Source organism: Aquila chrysaetos, chromosome 2 (assembly GCF_900496995.4).
Source record: "Aquila chrysaetos chrysaetos chromosome 2, bAquChr1.4, whole genome shotgun sequence".
NCBI lineage: Eukaryota > Metazoa > Chordata > Aves > Accipitriformes > Accipitridae > Aquila > Aquila chrysaetos.
In genome coordinates this window covers 12,883,201-12,889,229 of record NC_044005.1, presented here as the reverse complement: position 1 = coordinate 12,889,229, position 6,029 = coordinate 12,883,201, and positions in this window count along the sequence as shown.

Sequence of the window (6,029 nt, the reverse complement as noted above, 5' to 3'; positions counted from 1 at the left end):
TTTGTTTTTCAGTTGTTTTTAGACAGTTCAACATTGAGATTTGGGTCTCAGGTGATAGCTGGGGTAGTTGGGGTCTAACTCAGCACCCCGTGCTTTAGCCAGCACCATGCTGGATTTGCCCAGGGCATGCAGCAGGTAGAAGGATGCATTCCTGGATGCAGGATGGAAATTCAGTGCTCAAACACATTTCAAAATATGTCCTGGAACCTTCAGGGCTTGGACCCATTAGTTGGGTTTAAAAGGAGTTATTTTGCTTTCCAGCAGTGCGCTCGGTGCCAGGGGATCTCTGCGCAGGGTCCCCTGTTCCTTCTCTTGGGGACCTCACTCCCGTCCCCTGAGTGCTGGCACGAGGCGCAGTCCTGAGCAAACGCTTCCCTCCCCATCCCCTCCGCTGAGCCGCCTGAGCTTGCTCCTTCCCTCTGCGCCCTGGCTGACAGTTACAGCTCCCTCTTGGACCTACCCGGGGATTGATCGCGGTATTCCCCATGGCGAGAGAGCGCATCTTCTCATGGTACAAGGGGAAAGAGGTTGGGTGCTGGTGGCAGGGGTCCCCGGGGAGGGATGCAGGCAGGAACCCGACGGCTGGGGACAGTCATGCTGGCCCATCTCTAACGAGAGTTGGTGTAGCGGCACCGAGGGGCCTTGTAAGCTGTGGCATTTGTGGCCTGGCGTGTGTCAAATACCATCAGCTGCCCGCAATGTCAGGCAGCGCTTCATTACGGGAGCAGGTCTGATGGGTGAGGCTGAAATTATGGAGATGTATGCAAATTTATGCAAATTTACACTCTACTGGGTTTCCAGTAGGGCTTGTTGGCATATTCCATAAGGAAGAAGCTATTTTAAGTTTATTATATTTTGTTCTAGTCTCTGGAAGACATAATCCCTTCTCAAAGGCCTGGGAATTCATCATTAGGTGCATCAGAGCCCTGATGAAGGGTGACGGGCAGCATGCGGCAGTGAGTCCGGCCCTGCTACCCCCCTGCCCTCAGAGAGACCTGAGGACACAAAACACGAGCCAGGCAGGGAACAAGACCACCTCCACGGCCCTGGTTGCTGCCATCGCTTTGCAAGCGGGACAGAGCCGGGGCTGGGAGGAGGTCTGTGCTCGGGGGTGCGCCGCTGGGATTTCACCACTCGCATCTCTCCTGAGGGTGTCCCTCCGGCAGGACTGGGATGAAAAGCCACTTGTCCGGGCAGGAGCTTCTGCTGTGGCTGTCAGGCATTTGGTGTTCAATGAACTGGTCATCAGGCGGGTCAAAAAGCAGAAGAAGCCATCGGCTGCTGCAGGCAGTGGCTGACACCGGCAGGTTGGGAATACCCAAGTCCCACCACCCCATGGTCCTGCAACAAGTGCATCTCTGTGGAGAGCAGTGACCCAGGGCCAGGTCCCCAAAACTCATCCCACAGCACACAGTCACCCCCATGACATAAACCCAAGGGAGACCCCAGCCCCCCCCCCCCACCCCAAGGCCTCATCCGGACCTCATGAGGCCGGACAATACCCTACGGCCGGGGGGGTCGGTGCAGAGACGGAGGAGCACGGTCAGCCCGTGCGTTGCTTGCGGGTGAGGTGCTGGCGCAGCGATGTTACCATGGTGCCTGCGAGAGCAGCCGCGGCATCCGCCGGCCCTGCACCGCAGCTGGGTCTCGCTGCGAGGGGGAGGCGTTCGTATCTGTACAGGTGTTGTACTTGCTGCCTGTGAGAGTCTTTTTCGCTCTTTTCCCCCTTCAGATCAGTTCATCGCCAAGTGACTGAATCTCCTCCAGCTTACAAGCCTTTGAATACACATATACACATGATTTATTTTTCCATGGCTGAGGCCAATGCGGTGCTGCACGCTGGAGGCCATTGCACCAGGCAGTCCATCACCCCAGAGCTGCCCCGCACAAGAGGAGGGCTCAGGGCCATCCCCCAACGACCCCCTTGCCGCTCGTCCCGGAGCGAATCGCTTCCCTCCCTGTGCTATTTTTGGGCTCCACGCTCCAGGATCACGAGGGGTCTCGGTGGCTGCAACCCTGCGACGTGTGCTAAAGGCGAGAGGCAAGAGCATCCCGCGGCCACGTGCTAGGGGAGGGAAAAGACAGCCCGCTGGCAACAGGCGCCATTGCACAAGATGGTGGCAGGATGGTCTCCTTCCCCTGCGAGCAGGCAAGGACCTCAGCTCTGCGTCCCGCCTGGGCACGGGGGGGGTTCAGGCGTGTGCCCGTGCGGTGGGACAGCCTCCGGGGACGCGCAGCTGGCTGCAGAGCCGGCAGGGAGGGAGGCAGGCCGCCCTGCAGCACGGCTCACCGCCTGGTCACCCCTCCGTATTGGGGTGTATGGATTTGCTGCTGGCGAGGCTTCATTTTTAAAATGCATTAGCAGCTCGAGGTCACTTACAATAGAGGCTTTAATTAAAGTAGAGATCAATTTTTGTCAGCGTGCTAGCAGAGCACAGTCTGTACTTTTCCTTCAGGAGCCACGTTCGCTTGCTCGTACAGAAAGCATTGCAGGGAGGGGGGAGCTCTGCAGAAAAAACTGAAGCACCAGAGTCAGTTTGCGACGTCGGGGGCCGACAGCTGCTGGAAAAACAGCTGTATCGCTACCCTGCGCACCGACACATGCAGACAGCCCGCGGTGCAGGCAGGGTAACGCAATGGGTTTCAGTACGTAAGGGTCTCTCCTGGGATCCTGCCTAACCAAGGACTTTAATTCGCAGACATCTTTGGTAAGCGGTGCATTAGATGGGTGGTTTATACTGCCGAGGCTGTTCGCGGCACGGCTGGGCACCTGATGGCTTTGTTTTGCTCTTGGTCCTGAGAGTCAAGGGTCCCCCGCTGCGGCAGACTAATGCAAAATGCATTAGTGTTAATGGCAAGATCTTAGGAGTCATTGCCTCCCAGGGTCTTAAAAGAAAAGGCAGCCTGCACACTATTAATGGACACCAACTCGTGTCATTGTGCCTTCCCTCCACATGTGACAGCCGCCCACAGAAGTTGTGCAAAGCCGGATTCAGACAGTGCAGCAGGCAGCAGTGCTCAAAATACCGCTGAGCCTACAGACAGACTTGGGCCACTGCATTTTTTAATTTTTTTATTTCTTTTTAGCAGGAGGTAGCAGCAGCGAAAGGGAGGAGATTTGGCAGCGACTGGCACCACTGGAGTGCGGGAGGTGGCCAAGACGCTGCGGGATGGCAGCGGAGCTGTGGCCATCTCCTCCATCAGCACGCAGGGCTCCGCACTGCTCTTCCTCACGGGACCGCAGAGCAGGGACTGCGTAAGAAACTGGAAAGCAGGCGATGCTGCGAAAAGTCTGAGGGTTTTATCTATGAGAAAACAACCAATAAAGCTGCATAAACCTGTGTAGTCAGGTGACAAAAAAGCGCTGCAGCTTACTGGGGAGCAGGGAAAATATTTGCTGCAAGGACGGGGAACCGGCTGATTCCTGAGTTCATGTTCCTCCTCTGGCTGGAGCGCAGCATTGCAGCTCTCGCTTGCTGGGCACGTCCTGCTGTCTTCGGCTCCTGTCCTCAGCTAACCCTGCCGGCAACGCCAGTCTGAGCATCATTCGCCACTGGGACATGCTCTGCCAACGTTTGGCTTTCCCTGGCATCCCGCAAGAGGCGTGCAGCTGAGGTCCGGTCTCGCCATCACCTCACGACCCCAGAAACACGTTTAGAAGGGCTTTGCAAGGGAGCGCCGAGATCGCACTGGCTCTTTCCAACCACCGTGCCTTCCCTCCTGCCTCCCCGGTGCGGTTCCTGCGCCCATGGCACCCCTTCCCCTGAACCAGAGCCCCCCCGACCCCGCGCTGCTGCAGTGCCCTGCCGGCGGGGCGCTGAGCCCAGGCCACGGGGCAGCAGCTCTCGAGCCCAAGGCTGCCGAGGGGGGATGTAAGGGGAAATCGAGAGGGGATCCACAGTTACAGGAGTGCAAGCAGACAGGAGAAGGCGGTCCAGACCTGCTCCCACCCTAACAGAAGGCAAGGGCTGGGCAGGTGAATGCTACTTTTTGGTATGTCCCCCTCACTTCTGCCTGCCGGAGCTGCTTCGTACAGAGCAGGCAGAGCGTAGACTGGAACATGAGTTGCTCCAGGAGCCCGGCATGCAAGAATACCATCTCTTTTTTTTTCCCTTTTCCTTTTAAAATAGGCTAAACTCAGCAGCAAGACAAGGTTTGTGGTCGTGATGTGACACCTTCCTTTGACCGTTCCTTTGCTTAACTGCCCCTAATGGTGCAGTTCAGTTCCCGCAGTCACATCTCCCTCAAAGGCTTCCCTGCTTCTCAGTGCTTTAGACTCCTGTGCCAGCTCTTAAGATGTGTATGCATCTGCTTTCTCCCAGGGCTGCCTAATCTGGTGTTGTGCAGAACAAGGGTGCCTGGACCTTCAGCATGTCCACCCTGAAGACCCCTCTCTGTGACTGAGCTGTGTTAAGCACTCACCCTGCAAACACAAAGTGAGTGTTTACGCACCCCCCCAGCAGATGGCACCCATTTAGGAAGCTGTTTATTTTCAGCACATGTGCTGTAGGCAGAGGTGTTGGCAGATGTGTTTAGTTCTTGCATAGCAAGTGACACCAGGATGTATTCCAAAATATGCAGCCTTTTGGGGCAAAGATCTGTGCTAGAAGTGACCAAATTCTGGTGAGTATACCCATCGCCCCAGCTTTGGGACCTGATGTAATGCCTCCATGAAAATGGAACGGGCAGAGGAACGCAGAGACCAAATTATCCTCATTCCTTGCAAAACTCAATTCCTCACTTGTGATACTAGACTGGTAGCCTCCAGGGAGAAGAAAGTGCACCGTCAGAAGAATATTTCACATCGAGTCTTGAATTTCTGCATTTCTGAAAGTTCTCCTGAGGGCTTAGGAGGACTCTTTAGGTAACCGGAATCGGAAGCCTTAAGGGAAGAGGTTTGCAAAGGGCTGTGGTACAGGACTTGAGGAGGAATTCTGCTTGGCCAGACTTGAGGGGGGAAAAAAAAGAAAAAAAGAATAATGTATTCATACTAAGCAATTAATTTATTTTTCTAGAAATGTTCTCCTGCTTAAATTATAACCTAGCACTGGCACTGCTGAGTGCTATGATTTAATACCCCCATAATTAAAGACTTTGTTGTCATACGAAGTCCTCACTGCACAGAGAAAAATCAGCTCAAGAGCAGTAGAAATGTTTTTTAAAAGTCAAAGGCTGATTAGCATGAACACTTGTGAGAAGGCTTCCAGCACACAGCCCTCAAACCTCCTGTCAGCTATCACCCCAATCCCCAGGGCAGAGTGTGGGTGCACTTTCCCAGCCCGCCCCACTTCAGCCTGCTGGCCTTGCCCAGGTGGGTTTGGTTGGTCAAGCGAGGAACAACAGCGTCCATGCCTTTCGACATGCGCCTAGGCCTTCCCCATTTAAATAACCTGGAGTAGGATGGGCAAGACAAAGCAAGAAGTAATCCAGGAGCACTTAGGCACTCCATAAGGCATGAGGGACGCTTACCCAGGACACACTAGAGATGTTGGCTCTGTTCTGGTACAGTGAGCTCTGCGGTGCTCAAATACTGGAGCATGAGGGGAGCTTTAAAAAAATCCCCTCTATCAGGGGCTGCACCATTCACACATCAGTCCTTGAAATGTTCCTAAGTGTTTCTTTGAGACTACTGCTTTGACGAGAAGTCAAAAGTCTTTATTGTTTTATCACACTTAAGTTGCTGGAATAGATCCTGCAGCGTCCTTACTATGCTTTGGCCATAAGGAAATAGTCACATAAATAATTTGAAAATGAATTAATGGGGCCAGCGACTCGATGAAATGACAACTCTAACACAAACCGAGGGCACAAAATTTCAACACTGTATTCCACCAAAAGGACTTCCATCACTCCTGAACATGCATTTACGTGCAGAAACACACACCTTTCTCATAGCATTCAGGTATGGAGCTTCAAAGTATCTTTCAGTTTATGTAAACTGTCCATGTGAACAAAGTGAATCTACCATGAAACTAAAGCAAGTGTCACCGGTGGACTGTTTTCACATGTCAAAAGAGACGACTATGAAC